Genomic DNA, 21,078 nt, shown 5'->3' with positions numbered 1-21,078 from the left:
AATGCTTTTTGAAATGTCACACTTTGGTAATTTGTATTCAGTTAAGTACTGGGCTTTTTTTCTTAAGTGGAAATATATAGTAATCTTATATTAAAAAATGAAACTTTAAAGCAGTAAATGGGAATTTGTGGTAGAAATTGGTATATATCTATGTATCATGTATTAACATTACTTTATATTGATGATGTAAAACATTCCTTGCTAAAATCAGCACATACATTTTTAAGCATATAATTTGAAACTATAATACCATCTCAGTTTTTCTGAGATACTTTTTGAAGCAATAATATGTTTTATTTAACACCACTTTCATTCAATAAGTAATTATTGTCATCTTGATGACAGGCCCGAGTACAGTATAGTGAACACATCTGAAAACTCTTTGCTGACTTTGAGCTCACCACTTAGTGTAAGAAGGCAAGTGATAAATTAACAAATATATAAATACATAACATATCAGATAATGATAAAAGAAGTATAAAAGACAAATCATAATACATATGATAGAAACTAAACCCTAGCCCTTTACATCAATTGTTGACAGGAAAAATAAAACATTCTCACTGATTTTATAAGTGGTGTTATTTGAAGCAACAATGAATTGAACCATTAAAAAGGAAACACTCCATTAAACTGAAAAACAAACAGTGAATGTGAAAACCAATACCTAAGGCAAACACGTTTTCTAACCTCTGCTTTTATGCCTCCTTTTTGCCTTTGATGGATGCTGAAAAGCTGAATTGTAAACAAAAACAACACAGAGATCACAATGCTAGCAGATCAAACTATTTTGCATACCAGAAGAGGATATAAATAAAATATATGAGATGCTGCCCAAATGGAAAATGGGAAGACAGTGAGACAAGCAATATAATTGAGTCCATTATTATGCAATTAATTCCTTTTCTAGTGGCAAATGAGACATTTGTTTTATAATCATTCCATTCACTTAGCAAATGAATGCTAAAATATGATCTGAGGCTGATCACAATATTTTATCATTAGTTTCTAAGTCTTTACTGGATCTTTCTTCAGCTTCTTCAAGCTTTCTCTCTCTCTCTCTCTCTCTCTCTGTGTGTGTGTGTTTGTGTGTGTGTGTGTGTGTGTGTCTGTGTGCATGCATTGGCTCCATGATAAATGGCCTTGGGCTTATTCAGGGCCCCTACCCTACTCAGGTCAGAGGCAATGAGATGAGAATTAAAGGAGTGTTCGCCTATATCTGTGGGCTGCAGCTCACACTTGTGGGTGCCAGCTTGTTCTTGCTCTGGTCATGCATATGTCTTATCTTCCTGTCCCAAATGCTTGCCCTATGATATTTGAGCTTTACCATCAATCAGACAGGAAGACAACATTCTTTTTTTATTTTTTTATTATTATAATTTAGGTTTTAGGGTACATGTGCACAATGTGCAGGTTTGTTACATATGTATCCATGTGCCATGTTGGTTTGTTGCACCCATTAACTCATCATTTAGCATTAGGTATATCTCCTAATGCTGTCCCTCCCCCCTCCACCCACCCCATGACAGTCCCCAGAGTGTGATGTTCCCCTTCCTGTGTCCATGTGTTCTCATTGTTCAATTCCCACCTATGGTTGAGAACATGCAGTGTTTGGTTTTTTGTCCTTACGATAGTTTACTGAGAATGATGTTTTCCAGTTTCATCCATGTCCCTACAAAGGACATGAACTCATCATTTTTTATGGCTGCATAGTATTCCATGGTGTATATGTGCCACATTTTCTTAATCCAGTCTATCGTTGTTGGACATTTGGGTTGGTTCCAACTCTTTGCTATTGTGAATAGTGCCGCAATAAACATACGTGTGCATGTGTCTTTATAGCAGCATGATTTATAGTCCTTTGGGTATATACCCAGTAATGGGATGGCTGGGTCAAATGGTATTTCTAGTTCTAGATCCCTGAGGAATCGCCACACTGACTTCCACAATGGTTGAACCATTTTACTTACATGTTAGACCTAAAACCATAAAAACCCTAGAAGAAAACCTAGGCAATACCATTCAGGACATAGGCGTGGGCAAGGACTTCATGTCTAAAACACCAAAAGAAATGGCAACAAAAGCCAAAATTGACAAATGGGATCCAATTAAACTAAAGAGCTTCTGCACAGCAAAAGAAACTACCATCAGAGTGAACAGGCAACCTACAAAATGGGAGAAAATTTTCGCAATCTACTCATCTGACAAAGGGCTGATATCCAGATTCTACAATGAACTCAAACAAATTTACAAGAAAAAAAAAACAACCCCATTAAAAAGTGGGTGAAGGAAATGAACAGACACTTCTCAAAAGAAGACATTTATGCAACCAAAAAGCACATGAAAAAATGCTCATCATCACTGGCCATCAGAGAAATGCAAATCAAAACCACAATGAGATACCATCTCACACCAGTTAGAATGGCCATCATTAAAAAGTCAGGAAACAACAGGTGCTGGAGAGGATGTGGAGAAATAGGAACACTTTTACACTGTTGGTGGGACTGTATACTAGGAAGACAACATTCTTACAGAGACTGCTTAACTGGCTCTCACAATTGCCTGGGGTTAAATCCCCTTACAAATCCCTTACTAAACTCTGCCTGAGACACCATACGTAGCTAATCCTATCCAAGACAATAAGCAATCATAAATAAATGTATAACATTTTTTTCATGTCATTATCAAATAGACCTTAAAACCATTTATAATAATTAAATGATGATTCTTATGGGTATAAATCTATTAAGATGTTGAAGAAAATAGAAATTTTTCTTCAGTAATGTAGACATTTTACAAAAATTATATAAGGCTTGGTACTCGTATGGATGGTAACTTTATCCAAAAAGTTAATAGTTCCATTTAACAGATTAGCTAGAGCTTATTGACAGTTTTAAGAATCAAACTTTGAGTGGTCATAGAAAATATATCTTTTCTTTTTGCTTTTCAAATAAAGTGTTATCGATTTCTGTCCTCCTTTTTCCCTGGAGAAAAAAATTGTTTTGATTTTATATTGAAAATGAAAGAGGTACACTGGAAAACAGAATTAATTTTGACATGCTTTACTCTCAAGAAGAATTCAGACTTTAGTAGCACTGAATCTTATCAGAACTGTTCCCTGTAGAAGGCTAAACTATGAAATTGAGCCAGGATTTTGAAACCCTAGATTTGAGGAAATGTGATATAAGGAAGCCTCTAAGTATTCCTTTGCTAAGACCTACTTTTACTCTGTGTTAGTGTGTCCTGGTTGTACTAACTGAACCAAAAATAAAAACCCAGTAGAACAAACTGTCTCAGGTAAGAAGCTCTTCAACCACCTTTCAATACAACTAAAGAAGCCAACCAAGGTTATTAACGTACACCATTAATACGTCAGCCCTAAGAACTTGGAAACTTGGCTCAACTTGGAAATTGTAGGAAAAGAAACTGATGAAAATCATAGAAGAGGGTTATCTTCCTTTCTCTTCATTTCTCTCTTCAACCTCTCTACACTCTTAACCTACATTGTTTGTTCTGAACTACAGGATAAAGTTCTTTTTCCAAACTATAATAAAAAGTAGGCTAAAGTAACCCTCTAAAATGGAATATGACTACTGAGAAAAGTATTGATCACAGGAGGAATGTATTTAATATGAGGAGGAAAAGGCATTAAATTAACCAGTTACATTAGTAAATTTAAGAGAGACAGTTCAGTTAAACCATGCCTACAAGTAAAACATACAAAAAGGAAATCAATGATGTGGAGTGGATTTTCTTCTTTTAATGACAACAATAAAGATCATCAGGGACGCTTACTATTTGGAACAAATAAAGTTAAGTGTCTCAATCAAAACTGTACTGCACATACCAGATTTCCCAGTTGTCTTGAAATCAGAACCCTCAAAGTAAGCTTTTAGCATTGCAGTGACAAAATGCATGTGAATTAGATAGGCACTACTTGGGATCAAAAACTCAAGTGATTTCTTTGCAGAGAAATCAGAGTATTTCTTTGCAGCACGTTAAAAATCATTCAAATAAATTGAAGGATATGCTATGTTTAAGAATGAAAAGGGTCAGTAATGGCAAGATACAATTATCCAGAAATAAATCTGTAAATCCAATCATTTCAAACAATGGTACCTGATAAACTGGTTTAAAATATCTTCAAAAGATACAGCTGAGGCAATATGGTAATTATTTTAAAAAAGAAACAATATTTTGCAAACTGACATTGGAACAGGACTAATATACAGGCATCAATGGAGCAAAATAGCTACTTCCATATAAACCAAAGTCTCTGACACTTTGCTAAATAACATAAGTCACATTCAATATTAATTGATAAAAATGTATTCTTCAAGAACTGGTATTGCCCAAATTCGATTTCCATATAAAAAAAGTCAAATTATTACCCACCTTATATCATAAGAATAAATTATAAATGAAATAAGAATAAAAAAGAGAGGAAAATTAGAGGAATATTTTTAAAACATGGTACATGCCTAAAATATTAGAAAACATTCTAAAAAGCTCAATCAGAAAAGAATGGATGCATTTATATCATAATGTAAAATAAACCATATAAAAATTTGTAGCATAAATTAACAACTTATGAAAAATATTTCCATCATCTAAATAATCAGTTTTAATGTCCAGAATATTATATATATGTATATTCCAGAAGTCAATTATAAATAAAAAAGAAGTTGATAAACAAATTAGTAGAAATGGCAAATTATGTAATTAAAATGTCTAACACTGACTTAGCTTTAACGATAAGGCCGATGTTGCCTTTTAAATTATATCTTATTATCGATTGTTATTATATCTTGTTATATCAACCGAGTCATTCCTTACACTGATACTATGAGGTAAGTACTGTTATTATCCCCATTGTTTGGGACACTTCTGGTACCACATACAATTGTTCTGCTCTGTGCTCGTTTATTTCAGCCCCTGCTGAGGCACCCACTTTGTGCCGGAGGCTTTTTCAAGTCTCACTAACACTGTTGCAACCCAACAGTGCCTCACCTGGGGCCATGGATTGTACTTTTTTTCCCGTCAGTTCTCTCTGATGTTTAGGTATGCTACGGCTGCAGGAACGCTCTAGACACAGCTGTGCAACCTCCACGTGTGAGCACTTTACTGATGTGCATACAGTGGAGGGAGAGCACTGGGTAAATGCTTTTCTTGTTCCAGGAACTACAGGTAGACAAGTAGCAAAATCACTAAAAAAAGGGGATGTATGGAATAAAATGAAATTCAGGATGAGAAACCAGGATGTGCAGGGTTTTTGTAAGAGTATAAAAAATGTAGATCTTTAGACTAAGAGCAATGGGAAGCACAAAGATAGTCTGAAGTTCCTTGGTGATATTATCAGGTTTGTGTTTTACTAGAGGTGATATTATTTGGGTGGAGAATACATGAGGCAGATCTAGGGAAGGAAGCGTGAAACACTAATTTAGGGAGAAAAGATACTAAACTAAATAATATAAAAGAGTAAATAGAAGAATAATAGTGTGTTGGATGAGAGTAAAATCAGTTGAAATGGAGGAAACTAACAGATTCAGATGAAGATACTACTCAAAAAAATACAAGTATACATAGATACAAATAAATAGATGATAGATAGCTTCATAATAGAACTATCAATTAATGTTATTAATAAACCCTTATTTTCTTTTTCTATAAATTATTTGAATAAAATAGTCTTTAATGATATTAATTATATAAAACCATAATATTTATAATGTCTATTTGAATGGCAAACTGATTTCTAGTGGAAAATTACCAAAATTTAAGGGCAAAACACTATATTATTTCCAAACAATACAATTTCTCATGTCTGAGGCAAAAACAAGCAAAATTATGGGAGGAATTAACAATGTTCTGTTCCTAATATACTTTAAAAGTATCTCAGCTTGCGGTGGCTCACGCCTGTAATCCCAGCACTTTGGGAGGCCGAGGCGGGCAGATCACGAGGTCAGGAGATCGAGACCATCCTGGCTAACACGGTGAAACCCTGTCTCTACTAAAAATACAAAAAAAAAAAAAAAATTAGCCAGGCGAGGTGGCGGGTGCCTGTAGTCCCAGCAATGCAGGAGGCTGAGGCAGGAGAATGGCGTGAACCCCAGGGGGCGGAGCCTGCAGTGAGCCGAGATCATGCCACTGCACTTCAACCTGGGTGAAAGAGCAAGACTCCTTCTCAAAAAAAAAAAAAAAAAAAAAAAAAGTATCTCTTCCATGACTAAACTGCTTCTCAGTAACCAGAATGTTTTTATAACAAATGAAAAGCATTGGCATGCTTTAGGGCAATGTCTAACCAAGCTGACTAAAATGCTATATTTTAAAAAGCATTACTCAATAGAATCTTTCTCGGTGTACTATTCTGTTGTGGGATGTCACTGTGAAACTTTTTTCAGTTATGTGATAATATCTTGCTTCAAGACATTTTTGGAATAACTCAGAAATTCTATTTAACAAGTAAGCCCTACTAAATATTTTTAGGCAAAAAATATATACCAAAATACTTTTAAAACATTTTATTAATACAACTGCTATGTCAACAATTTAGAAAGATATTTCTCCCCATTCATTGGGGTAAGATGGCCAGCTCCCACTATGAAATGTTAAAAGACAGGAAAGCTGGAAAGGAGGAAAAAAAAAAAACCATGGCACACATGACCATCATAGCCATTTTCTTGTCAGATTCAGTGGTACTGAAAGTTGTTCACCTTCCTGGGTGGGAAAACATATACCATGAAATTTTACTAAGAATTACTACTCTACTGCCTTTATTTCTAACACACAGGCATTAATTGGGCAGGTTGTTTACATTCAGAATGTAGCTATAGTAAATGGAAGCTTGAGGTATACAGAATCAATTCCAGCACATCATTTCCATAAAGAGAACCCTAGAAGAAAACCTAGGCAATACCATTCAGGACATAGGCGTGGGCAAGGACTTCATGTCTAAAACACCAAAAGCAATGGCAACAAAAGCCAAAATTGACAAAGGGGATCTAATTAAACTAAAGAGCTTCTGCACAGCAAAAGAAACTACCATCAGAGTGAACAGGCAACCTACAAAATGGGAGAAAATTTTCGCAACCTACTCATCTGACAAAGGGCTAATATCCAGAATCTACAATGAACTCAAACAAATTTATAAGAAAAAAAAAACCCATTAAAAAGTGGGCAAAGGAAATGAACAGACACTTCTCAAAAGAAGACGTTTATGCAGCCAAAAAACACATGCAAAAATGCTCATCATCACTGGCCATCAGAGAAATGCAAATCAAAACCACAATGAGATACCATCTCACACCAGTTAGAATGGCCATCATTAAAAAGTGAGAAACAACAGGTGCTGGAGAGGATGAGGAGAAATAGGAACACTTTTACACTGTTGGTGGGACTGTAAACTAGTTCAACCATTGTGGAAGTCAGTGTGGTGATTCCTCAGGGATCTAGAGCTAGAAATACCATTTGACCCAGCCGTCCCATTACTGGGTATATACCCAAAGGACTATAAATCATGCTGCTATAAAGACACATGCACACATATGTTTATTGGGGCACTATTCACAATAGCAAAGACTTGGAACCAACCCAAATGTCCAACAACGATAGACTGGATTAAGAAAATGTGGCACATATACACCATGGAATACTATGCAGCCATAAAAAATGATGAGTTCATGTCCTTTGTAGGGACATGGATGAAACTGGAAACCATCATTCTCAGTAAACTATCGCAAGGACAAAAAACCAAACACCGCATGTTCTCACTCATAGGTGGGAATTGAACAATGAGAACACATGGACACAGGAAGGGGAACATCACACTCTGGGGACTGTTGTGGGGTGGGGGGAGGGGGGAGGGACAGCATTAGGAGATATACCTAACGCTAAATGACGAGTTAATGGGTGCAGCACACCAACATGGCACATGGATACATATGTAACAAACCTGCACATTGTGCACATGCACCCTAAAACCTAAAGTATAGTAATAATAATAATAATAATAATAAAAAGACAGTTTAGGACACTTCCGTGGGAACAGATAAATGAAATCTAAAAGAACTGAACAAGATTTTTTCTTTATCAATAATTTATAAATATTATTTATAGATATAGACTCCATGTTAGGCTATGTTTTAAAAGAATAATCTAAACCAGGCACTGCTTTGCTGTCAAATATAGCTATTAAAATATTTGCCTTATAAGCTTAGTGATTATACTCAAGTCATTTTAAAAAAATCTAAACTTTTAAGGAAAATATTCCAATATTCAACAGTCAGGCAGTGAGCCTTGGAGTCTCCTATTTGAAAATATAATATAAAGATATGTTGAGTCTACTGCCCTAAAAAAACTCCTGTGTTCCACATATTTGTTCCTCCTTTCCTCCTCCCAAAGCCCTGGCAGAATCACTGTTTTTAATTCCCTGGAGAATCACTTGTGATTATGTTTTTATATGTACACACACTATTCACCAAAATGAGCATTATTTTCTCAAATGCATTTTCTCTGATCCATCAGCCAAAAATTGAACTTTAGAAGAAATGTCATTAGAAGAATATTTGTTCTAGAACTGAAATTATATGAGAGGAATTTAACAAGCAGAAAAGAATATTAGGCTAATTGGGCATCAGATGGGATATGGTTTTTTGCTAATGCTTCCTCAGACTTGTGACATTCAAAAGGCAATGATGATGATAAAAGAAGAATTTCTGAAAAAAAATTAGAAAAAATAACTTCACTGGGCCCAGATTTTAAAAAAGAAATTCATTTTTTAATTACTTTACTAGTTTTGGGTTCCTCCACAACCCTTAAGAATTTGTAATTTCTGATTTTGCTAATCTATTTTTAGTTATGTGTTTTGTGAATAATGTTTTCTCTTTTTTCTGCACTGAATGTAAACCCCCTGAAAGCTGAGATTAGATTTGTCTTGAATTCACCTGTACCCCAGGCATATTCAACCTTGCTCAGTTAAGGTAGCACTCTCCTCTCTACATATATGTAATTTATAAACATGCTTCTCAGAGCCTTTATAACTAAATTTCTACATGTGTATAAAACACTGGAAATCTAGTCTATTTATTAAAGGCTAATTTTAGTAATTTTACAAAGGAAACTTTTAAAACATCACAGTAATGAAATGACAATAGTCTAGAAGTATTTATAAAGAAATAATATTTTGATTGCTGATACCAGAAAATCGATTAGTGTCTCAAAGATGATCACAGTTTTTGGCTTATTCTTATATAAATTGGCAGTTACAATTTCTAGATTTGGACCCAGAAAAGCATGATAAATGTGAGAATTGTGGTGTGTTTTAGAAAATAACCGTTAGCACAAAGACCACACCAGCAGTAGTGGGTGCCCAGGGGATTCCTAGAAAATCTTGATGTTTGTTCTGTGAAAATACTTTCCTATTCTTAAAACAGTGTAAAATATAGAAGCTATTAACACCTGAACAGAACCACACTTAAGACATAGTTTCTATAAACAAAAATGAATGATAGAAAATGTTGATGAGGATGTGGAGCAACAGGAACTCTCATTCATCGCCAGTTTAAATGCAAGACGGTAGTCACTTTGGAAGACAGTCTGGCAGTTCCCTAGAAAACTAAGCATATTCTTTCCATGTTATCCGGCATTCATGCTACATGGTATTTACCTAACTGAACTGCAAACTTGCATTCCCACAAATATTTATAATGCTCTTATTTATAATTTCAAAAATGTGGGAGCAACCAAGATGTCCCTCAATAGGCCAATGGATAAATAATCTTTGGTACATACAAACAGTGAATTACTCATCATTAAAAAGAAATAATGTTATAAAAAAATAAGGAAAAATTAACTGCATCTTGCTAAGTAAACAAAAACAATCCGAAGAGGCTACATAATGTGATTCCAACTACATGACATTCTGGAGATAGAAAACTATGGAGACAGTAAAAAGATCAGGGGTTTCCAGGGCTTTGGGAGGAGGAAAGAAGGAACAAATAAGTGGAACACAGGAGATTGTTTTAGGGCAGTAAAACTATACTGTATGATATTGTAATAGTGAATATCTGTCATTATATATTTGTCAAAATTCATAGAATGTACAAGATAAAGAGTGAAATCTAATGTATACTATAATCCTCACTCAATAATGTATCAAACTTGGCTCACCAATTGTAACAAATGTACCACACTTATGCAAGGTTTTGTATTAGCGAAAGCTGGGATGTGTATGAGGGAATTATAGGAGCTCTGTACTCTACACATGATTTTTCTGTAAACCTAACACTGCTCAATAAAAATAAAGTTAATCCATTTTTATAAATGAGAAGTAAGTAGAAACAAATGCATGAGATATTCAAACATGTTATTCACATCTTGTTTATTTTGTTTTTGTTTTTTGTTTTTTTGTTTTTTGAGATGGAGTCTCGCCCTGTTGCCAGGCTGGAGTGCAATGGCGCGATCTCGGCTCACTGCAACCTCCACCTCCCGGGTTGAAGCGATTCTCCTGCCTCAGCCTCCTGACTAGCTGGGACTACAGGTGTGTGCCACCATGCCCAGCTAATTTTTGTATGTTTAGTAGAGACAGGGTTTCATCATTTTGGCCAGGATGGTCTCGATCTCTTGACCTCATGATCTACCTGCCTCAGCCTCCCAAAGTGCTGGGATTATAGACTTGAGCCACCACACCCAGCCCACATCTTGTTTTAAACAATATAGTTTTTCTACTTCTATGGTTTGATTAAAAATGAGGCCTAACTATTTTCTTTTCATAGGTGTGAATCTGGGATCAGTTTATGTCAATAAACTTTGAGCCGGAATAGATAAAACTTTTTTTTTGCATTATCCACTGATATAAGAAGACAAGAAGCATGGAATTCTATTCAAACTTTAAAAATGATTCAAAAAAAGAAGACACAACAAGAAAAAGCGTGCAATATTATAAACATCTCCAATTATTAACCGTTATTACATAATTATAAGCATTGAAAGTATGGTCTTAAAATTGTTACTAAGAAGGGAAGTAAAATCTTGTTCAGCATGAGGATTCTTCCCTAACATTTCGTCAAGATTCCCATTAAAACATAGTTATAATATTTCAAACATCTATTGATTATATACTATAATATTTTGGATATAATTTTAAAATAATGTAGTCGTAAAGATTGTCTCTTTTTTTTAAGGAAAACTCTTTCATGGGAAAAAGCAGCATCCACTAACTCTCCATGTTAACTGTGCAAAATTCTTTCATCATTTAGGCCACCTCTGCAAGTCCTTTCTGGCTCTGAGGGGCCAAGTAAGATTATTAGTTTTGTTTATGTAATTAATGCTTACTATAAATAGTTTAATAAAGTATATCTAATTCATGATGCCATAGAGTTGTATATATAAGTAACATATTTAAAGGCTCTTTAAAAGTACATTTTGCTGTTCTTGGTGCAATTGGTACACACAATTATGAATAGAGTTTGTGTAATTAGTTTTATACTTATGAATCGATTCATTTAATATACAGTTAAATATCAGATTATTGTACAATATACTTTATTTATGAGTACTAAAGTAGATGATTCCATTTTTTTCTGTTTGATTGCTGACTGCTTTCTGTTTTTCTGCTCCACATCTAAGGAAGGCAATAAGAAAGCCCAACTCCCTGGCATGGCACCCACAGGTAAATTGAAACTAGATAAAGTCACGTACAAACTGTGCCTTTGCAAAATATCATTCTAACCCCACCGTCTAACCACACACACCCATGCGAAAGAGCTGCCATCATCACTTCAGCCTCCTTTGTTTTGTTCTAGCTTAAATAGGAGCCCTCCTGTTTGGAGAATTCCTTTGAAGTTTGCACTGTGATTATTAAACTTTCTTTCACATTCATTTGTGCCAGTTCATCATTCACCCTGACCTCCCTGAGTTTCTGGATGAGTACTGCTCAATAATGATTGTATTTGTGATGTGTGTGATACTCATTATTGAGTAAGAACAAAATAGAAAGCCTTGTCCTCCCTTAAGGTAAATTATTAATTCTTGAAAATAGGTTAACCTATATTCTAGCCTTTCTTTCATTGTTTGTTCTTTCTTCTTTACTTGTTTCCTACTTTTCTTCTTTCCTTTCTTCCATCCTTCCACAAATGGATAATAATACTAAATATATATGTATGTACAATTTACTGTGCTAGGTGTTTGCATGTGAAATGAAGGAAGCACAGATATAAATCAAACAGCATATAAAACAGCATGCTTCTCTTAAGGAACACAAATATTGGAGAAGCGTGGTTTATAAGAAAGATATTGGACTAAAACTGATATTTTAATAAATGCTATATCAAAAGTGTAAAGTCGCTATGATAGCCCCTAACAATGAAAATATATTGTTAATAGTGTGGCAGTTGTGGAGTATGCTTCTTGTATCTCCCATCAAGAGAGCACACTGCTGAATGCAGTGGGTGGCTCACTTGCTTGAGTCCAGGAGTTTGACACTGCAGTGAGCTATGATTGCACCACTGCATTCCAGCCATGGGAACACAGGAAAACCTCATTTCAAAAAAAAAAAAAAATGCACATTCTGAAGTCCTTCAGCTGCTGTACCTTTGGGGACCTACTGCACCATTCATGTCAAGAACTTGTTCTTAGGACTGGCATGGTGGCTCACACATGTAATCCCAGCACTTTGGGAGGTCAAGGAGGGCAGATCACTTGAGGTCAGGAGTTTGTGACCAGTCTGGCCAACACGGTTAAACCCCGTTTCTACTAAAAAATATACCAAAAAAATTAGCTGAGAATGGTGGCATGCACCTGTAATCCCAGCTACTGGGAAGGCTGAGGCAGAATGTCTTGAACCCAGGAGCTGGAGGTTGCAGCGAGCCGAGATCGCGCCACTGCACTCCAGCCTGGGCGACAGAGTGAGACTCTGTCCCCCTCCCGCCGAAACAAACAAACAAAAAAGAACATGTTCTTAGTGGAAATGCCATTAACCAATGCCTCAGCATAGCAAGATTGACAGAATTAAAACGTTTTTGTCAAAAGTGGAATTCCTTTATTGGGTATTTTCTTCTCTTAACCTCTTTGGAGACCTGGCAAAACCTCTCAGAGCTTCTCTGCTCTTCTTACTCCAATCTTTCTTCCTTTTCTCTCTCCCTTCACAGGTGTCAACTTACTTCAGAGCCTGAGACTTGACATGCCTATTTTTGCACTCGCTCCTCTTTCAGATTTCATAGGCATTGCTCCCTCCAAATCACCGCTCTTCTAATTTTATCCTGGAGTGTGCATCCCAGAAGACATAAGCTGACACAATTGGAAACTGAAGTTGCTTGAAAAAGCTGGCGGTAAGATTAGGTAAAATAATTGTGTTACCACCTTCTGAATGGCAATCAATATTGCATCCTAAGTAGCATGTTGGGTTGGATGCAGATAGTTTTTGAAACTAGGTGGTGACCCAACTTACAAATATTTCACCAGTGGTGACCTAGGAAAACAGCCTGATATAAGGGAAAGCTCTTCCCAGTGAGATGATTTAGACATTTGAAAGGACCAGGGCAATGAATAGCGTATGCATGTTAGGATAATGAAATTAACTTGTAAAGGCTAAGGTGTATTGAGATACCACAAAGAAATGATGAAAAAAAACTGATGCCATCGCACAAATAATATTTAACAATGAAAGTTGGCCTCTTATACAGCTTATAAGGAGTATAAGAAAGGATACAGCTGGGAAGCAAGTACAGGACTTAGTAGAGTCACAGAGCTCCAAATATGTTGAAATGATTAGCTAAATTAGATCTGTCATGCTGTAATCAGGTCCTAATTGAGAAAATCTGAAACTCTAAAATATGGCATGCTATATCTATGCCAGCTTGCAACACTGACTCACCCTTTAAAAAAAAATTGTTGGCTGGGTGTGGTGGCTCATGTCTGAAATCCCAGCACTTTGGGAGGCTAAGGCGGGTGGATCACTTGAGGTCAGGAGTTCGAGACCAGCCTGGCCAACATGGTGAAACCTTGTCTCTATTAACATTTCAAAAATTAGCCAGGTGTGTTGGCGGGTGCCCATAATACCAGCTACTCAGGAGGCTGAGGCAGGAGAATCACTTGAACCCGAAAGGCAGAGGTTGCAGTGAGCCGAGATCCTGCCAATGCACTCCAGCTTGAGTGACAGAGCAAGACTCTGTCTCAAAAAAAAATTGTTTATATTTAATATGTGCAACATGTTTTTGGCCCACCCTTCTTAAGTAAGAGTTCACGTTTCTACCATGTTGTATTAGTCTGTTTTCACACTGCTATAAAGATACTACCTAAGACTGGGTAATTTATAAACAAAAGAGGTTTATTTTTCTCAAAGTTCTGCAAGGGGAGGCCTCAGGAAACTTACAATCATAGTGGAAGGCAAAGAGGAGGCAGACATCATCTTCATACAGTATCAGGAGAGAGACAGAGATAGAGAACTCAGGGGAAGCTGCCGTTTTTAAACCATCAGATCTTGTGAGAACTCCCTCACTATCATGAGAAGAGCATGGGAAACCGCCCCCATGATCCAATCACCTTCCATGAGGTTCCTCTGTAGACGCATGGGGATTACAATTCCAAATGAGATTTGGGTGGGAACACAGAGCCAAACTATATCACATGTGAAAAGACCCTTTACAAGTCACTCCCTCATAGGGCAATAGATGTTTCCTATAGGAATGTGGCCTACCTTGCTTCCTAGCTGTTAATCAATAATTACCATTAATTTCCAGTATAAGCCATCTGTCAATATGCTGGGCCTAAAAGAGAAATATGACTAAAGTATATTTTGAGACTTCTTTGTCAAGGGACCTAGAATGTAAACTGGATAAGTAATAAATCACTAACTAGAGGCCTTTTATGAAACACAAGATTTAACATTTGGTTTACAACCTTAGGGTGTAGGGCAAATTCACTGCACAGTTAAGTAGAAGCCTAGAAAATGTAATCGTCTATGCTGCATGAAGTTTAAATATATGTTTCTATGCCAGATGGTAGAGGAAGGAATTTTTAAAAAGCTCAGAAAAGTAGCTGTGATAAAATGAGGTTGTGTGAGGCCATGAAACTTACCAGAAGATTGTCATATATGAGAGGTCCCAGAGGACCCACTATTTACTAAGATCATCAGAAATATGCTGTTAATTAGGGCACCAACATCATAAAAGATTAGCTATCTTTTGCAGATCAGGACTGATGGTAGAAGAGGTAGTCACAGGGTTTAGTTTGTTAATAGTGATGGAGAACATGAGATCCTGGATCAACAGAGACCAGATGGTGGCACATAACCACAGAATTCATAAGAAATGGCAAAGTCAGAAAGCCAGACACTGGGAGTTGTAGTGACAGTGGAAGCTGCCTTCTTTAGAAGTAAAAAATAAGGTTCTGTTTAATATCTACAATCAGAAGAGGGTAAGAGGGTGATGAGAGTCATCCCAATAAAAATCGTGGTTCTTTGCTTTATTCCTGGACCAGTTACAATTTGGATACCCAAAGTCTCATTGTGGATCCCCTTTTACAGTCTGGAATTACAGGGACCATATAATAAATGAGGTCCAGTAGGTGCGCTGCTGGGATTGATGTTCTTAGCAGTTGGAGTAACCAACAGTAAGAGCTATAGCAGCAGGAAGGACTGGGAATATATTAGCATCTTAATGGGGATGACAGGGCCTGTAAGTACAAGTACTGGAACTTCAAGGACAAGGAGTACTGTGTTAGAGGAATATGGAGGCAGCATACATAACAAAGTGGACAACAGATTGTTCATATGCTGACTGTATTTGGTTTGTTTGTTTGTTTTGAGACGGAGTCTCACTCTGTCAGCCGGACTGGAGTGCAGTGGCACAATTTCAGCTCACTGCCAACCTCCGCCTCCCAGGTTCAAGCAATTCTCCTGCCTCAGCCTCTGACTATATTTGTTTTTGGACACCCCAGTACACACCAATATAAACAGAGTCATAACAGTGGCAGAGATAGGGTTAAGCATGGTTCCAAGAACAGAGACTTTTATACTTACCAAGACCAATTTATTTACTAATGTTTACAATCCTTGCATATTTAACAGGGATCAATGTCATGTATCACTATTTCTCAAAGACTATCTGGTCTCTTGATGGCAAACCTACATTATTGAAACCCTTGAAAGAGAATTGTGTTTTGTGAGTTACATGACTACCGTTTGCATCCAAGGTCTCCTCTGTAATCAAGAGAAGAATGCAGAAGCTACATGTTCAAGAATCTCTTTCCAGGTTAGAGTTTACCAATGGGATTAAATCATATGAATGTTGGAAGGGAGCGAGAAAGAAATTCCAATATTCTCAGGCAAGCATTGTGACCAGAGGTAGAAACTCATGGCAGCCAGATGAGGTGGCTGCGTAGAATTCTTTGTGAACTCTCATTTCATGGTTGTATTGTCAAGAGTTCTGCATCTCAAACCTTTTTACAGAGGATACACAGCTCAACTAAAAATTTTAAGGGATAGTATACTGAACACATTTTCCAATAAAACATATTTTATTTTAGCTTGAATTTCTCCAAATATAAAATTTATAGAGAATGGATATATTCTATTGATGATTATAATTTAACCTTTAGATGAATTATTTGTTAACATCTTGCATCTTGATACAAACATTATTCTTCATATAATCACTTTATTTCTGTATTTAACTGAGGCCCTGTTGTTATAGACTCTAAACAGCTTATATATATATTTGGACAAGGCAATGTGATGAAGAACTAATATAATTGTAGGATCACCTCTGTCCAGTAGCTGTTATCCAACATCTACATACTTAGATTTCTGGAGAGGTAGGTAAACTACTGTGTTAGAAAATACTGGAAGTGCGTGACTGTATTTTTCATGTCCAAAGTCTAACACATTAAATAGAGAAAAGGATTCTAAAATTATCTACTTTGAAAGTTTTAAACAAAAGTGAATTTTCTCGGTTAAATATCCTTTTTAATTGCATTTCTAAAAATAGCTTAAATGTGTGTTGTTTGATATATGTGGTGAGATATTTCTTAAAGTACTTAATTATAATGTTTTATTTGATGAGACTAGCTATTTGGTATTTTGTTTAAATGGAAAGGGGGCAAATATACTTAATGAAATGCAAAAATAACACTGGAAAAATATTTTAAATGATTGCTAAGTATTTTAGTGAATACCTAATTGCATTAGTTTGCTGAGACTGCCATAACAAAATAAGGCACATTAAATGGCTTGAACAACATAAATTATATTCACACAATTCTGGAGGCCAGAAGTTTAAGAACACGGTGTCAGCAGGTTTGACTTCTCCTGAGGCTTTTCCACTCGGCTTGCAGTTGTGTGCTTTCTCATTGTATCCTCACACTGTCTCCCTCTGTCTGTGTGTTCTACAATCTAATCTCCTCTTCTTACAAGGATACCAGTCATATTAAATTAAATCTGCACCCTAATGACCCTAATTTAATTTAATTAGCTCCTTAAATATTTTATCTCCAAATACAGTTACATTCTGAAGTACTACAGATTAGGACTTCAACATATTAATTTTGGGGGGAGGGACACAATTCAACTCATAGCGCTCGTGTTGTTCGTCTCACAGAAATTATAACTTTCTATGGGTCTTTCACGACAATGAGTGTTAGATGAATGCTGTGGTTTGAATGTGTTCCTCCCAAAATTCAGGTGTTGCCAATGTGATGATTTGCTTTGTTTTGTTTTGTTTCTTTGAGACAGAGTCCTTCTCTGTCACCCAGGTTGGAGTGCAGTGGCACCATCTCAGCTCATTGCAACCTCCACCTCCGAGGTTCAAGCAATTCTCCTACCTCAGCCTCCCGAGTAGCTGGGACTACAGGCACGTGCCACCAAACCCAGCTAATTTTTGTAGTTTTTAGTAGAGATGGGGTTCACCATATTGGACAGGCTGGTCTTGAAATCATGACCTCAAGTAATCTGCCTGACTTGGCTTCCCAAAGTGCTGGGATTACAGACATAAGCCACCATGCCTGGTCCAATACAATGATATTAAGAGGTGATGCTTTAAGGAGGTGATTAGGTCATGAGGACTTCTTCCCTCATTAGTTGGACTAAGGTCCTTATACAAGAGGCTTCACACACCATTTGGTTCTAGCTGTGCTTCTGCCTCCTGCCATGTGAGGACACAGCATTTCCCCCTCTGGAGGATTTAGCAACAAGGAACCATCTTGGAAGCAGAGAGCAACCATTTCCTAGACAACCAAACCTGCTAGAGCCTGGATCTTGAACTTCTCAGCCTTCAAAACTATGAGAAATACTTTTCTGATTATTATTAGCTACCCAGTTTCAAGTATTTTGTTATAGAAGCACAAAATGGACCAAGATGATGAATTTCTGAGACTGCTGACACCATCATAGGAGCAACATGTTTATTGTGTAATCTCTTGAGACTTATCAGAAGTTAGAAAGAAGGAGGAATACATTCTACTGCCCACAAAGATTCTTTGAACTTTGAATTTTGATAATTTTGATGGATCTAAGCACAACATTTAATTGTGAGTACATGCTATTAAACTGAAGAACAAAAGAAAGTTATATGTATTTACAGATGTTTGTGGAGAAAGATGAAAAAATATTGACAATATTCAACCTGTACAATGCAGAGTTGGTGAAATTCAAAAAGTATGATTGCAGGAAAATAAAGCTAGTTGGCTTCCAACTGGTAAAAGTTCACACTATGAAGAATTAACTCCCCCACACTTCCTGTCTGCATAGGCCTATGCCTTCACAAGAACAAGTTCCCACACCAGGGTCAAGAAGGAAGCCATAAGTCAAGACAAAAGTGCACAGTGAAGGCAGAAGATGAGGGGCCTCAGGTTGCATCTTCTGAGGCACGAGGATTCAAAGGTGAACAAAGCACACAGCACATCATTTGATGTGGTAAGTTTCATAGACATAGAAGTAAGGGGGACGGAATGTCGAAGTGTGTGTGGTGGGGAAGGAGGGGAATTCAAATGAGATTCTGATCATTAAATAAACTTGAAACAACTTGGAAAGGTGAAGTAAAACAACAGCCATTTTCCTGACACTCAAGGATTGCTTCTGCAGGTGCAGAAAACAATGACAGCTTCAGATATTCTATGATGTACAGATGCCATTTATCAAATTCTTTGATTTTAAGTAATAATGGTGTTGGTGCAGCCAGAGTTGCAAAAGAGGACTGTTGATTCCAACACAGTCTCAAAGATGGTTGAATTATGTGCTTCTTCTAATGTGTCTATTGTTCTGGAACCCATATTTGGATGCGTCTTAATCCCTATCTATGATTTTGAAACCGTTTAATTATTTACTTCTCCATATGTCTGGAGGCAGTACTACACATTGGAAGTTTGAGAAAATAGGATACTTAAATATTTATTTAAGATAACTGAAGAGTAATTAGTCCAGGGAAAGATTATAGGATTCCCTAGAGGTATAGGGCCTATTGGAGATGATCAAATTAAAATGAAGTCATTCATAATGATTTTTTTTCACTAGTCCTCTCACGCCTGCATGAGGAGAAGATGTGAACAAGTAAATAATTGGCTTTAACCTGTACTTTTCCCACTTGCATAAAATGAGGATGTTAATGGGAATTGTGGGTATGTGAAAGATGAAGATTATGATGATAGGCCACAGAATTTAAGTTTAGGAAAATGGAAAGTGAGAGCATTTGGTGGTTAGAGAGTAAAAAGGTAGTAGAAACTATGATTCGGACAAGGCAATTAAATAGGAGTGAAGTAGAGCAAATAAAAGGAAACACTGTTAAGGCAGAAGGTTGATACTATAGAATTCTGAGATAATAATAAACTATTGTTTGGAAATAAAATTTATTTGTTTATTTATATTTGTACTTGCTTATTTTACCATCTCATTTTTTGGTTAACGTTACAAGAAGTAGAGTTATGTCCTTGTTTTCTGTAACCAATGACAATAGTAAAAACAAGAATTAATTGAGCACATACTATTTTCAAGACTATTTTATGTGATTTTATTGATTAAATAACTGATATTTCAAACAACTCTGTGAAAAAGGAAATATCATTAAACCTGTTACATAGATGAAAAAGAAGAGCAGAAAAGCAAAGTATCACAGGGCTGGTAAATTGCAGAGCTGAGATTAGAATGAAGTAGTTTGACTTTAGAGCCTGTGTGCTTACCTGGACTTTTCCACTTTCTTGACTAGAATTTAGATCTGATTTCTAGCTATCTTTCTTTTTTCTCACATAGCCATTTTATCTGATGGAAAAATTATAGATATATGTGCACAAATGCACTGAATACTTGATTGTATACTTAATTCATAGTGATGCCAGCCTCTAAAATGGCTTATATGATGAAATGAAGAAGTATCTCTGCTATAAAGGCCTTGGAGTAATGTATTTGTGACCATATTTGTTCATGTTTATAACAACAGCAGACTAAAATGGAGAGTTCTGATCAGCTGCACAATAACCACTATGCAAACATTAAGCACAGTCATCAAAATACCAAAAACAGAAAAAAAATCCAGGTAATGTAAGGATATAATCATTTCAGAATATTTATTAAATCTAAATTCATTGTAAATAATTCTGAATCTCATACTTCATTATCACAGACTTAATCTAGATAATAAATATACAAAGTACATTAAAATTCTGTAAACTATAAAAAAGTTAAAAAGGATTTGATACAGACTTGAGTTTTGGTTTGTTTATAATCTTGACTGTTGCTATATTGACCCTTAATTTCAACAGTCACTGAAAATCATAAGGTAAAATTACTTCCCATTTTTTTTCTAAGTTTCTTAATTAGAATTTGCTTTCTGAGAACACTCAAAACAGCTTTATGTGCAATGCAAAGTAATTAGGGGAATTCTTATTACTCTTGCAACTAGGAGATGGAAGCATCAAAAATTAATTGAATAATAAATATCACAATAGGGAAACAACATTATTTGAATATCACCATCCTTCTGGCTTGAATCCCAGAATGAAGAAAACTGATGGATTTTCAGAAAGGTAGGAAACAATGCACAGGTTTTGTTTTCAATAATTTTTTATTCAATTCTGTACATGAAGCAAATATTTTAC

At 36.0% G+C, this 21,078-nt stretch overlaps 1 long non-coding RNA gene across 1 annotated transcript in view; it reads left to right on the top strand.

Moving 5' to 3' along the window:
• LOC129481819 (uncharacterized) overlaps positions 1–19,848 on the top strand; it is a 42,749-nt gene extending 22,901 nt beyond the window's left edge. The window contains exons 2-4 of the long non-coding RNA XR_010121212.1: positions 13,146–13,335; positions 16,064–16,247; positions 17,726–19,848. This is a non-coding gene — a long non-coding RNA (uncharacterized lncRNA). The remainder of the gene's footprint in view (positions 1–13,145; positions 13,336–16,063; positions 16,248–17,725) is intronic.
• The last annotated feature ends 1,230 nt before the right edge of the window (positions 19,849–21,078 follow it).

This window comes from Symphalangus syndactylus, chromosome 5, assembly GCF_028878055.3.
Source record: "Symphalangus syndactylus isolate Jambi chromosome 5, NHGRI_mSymSyn1-v2.1_pri, whole genome shotgun sequence".
Classification (NCBI taxonomy): domain Eukaryota; kingdom Metazoa; phylum Chordata; class Mammalia; order Primates; family Hylobatidae; genus Symphalangus; species Symphalangus syndactylus.
This window is presented reverse-complemented; position numbering and strand designations above follow the sequence as displayed.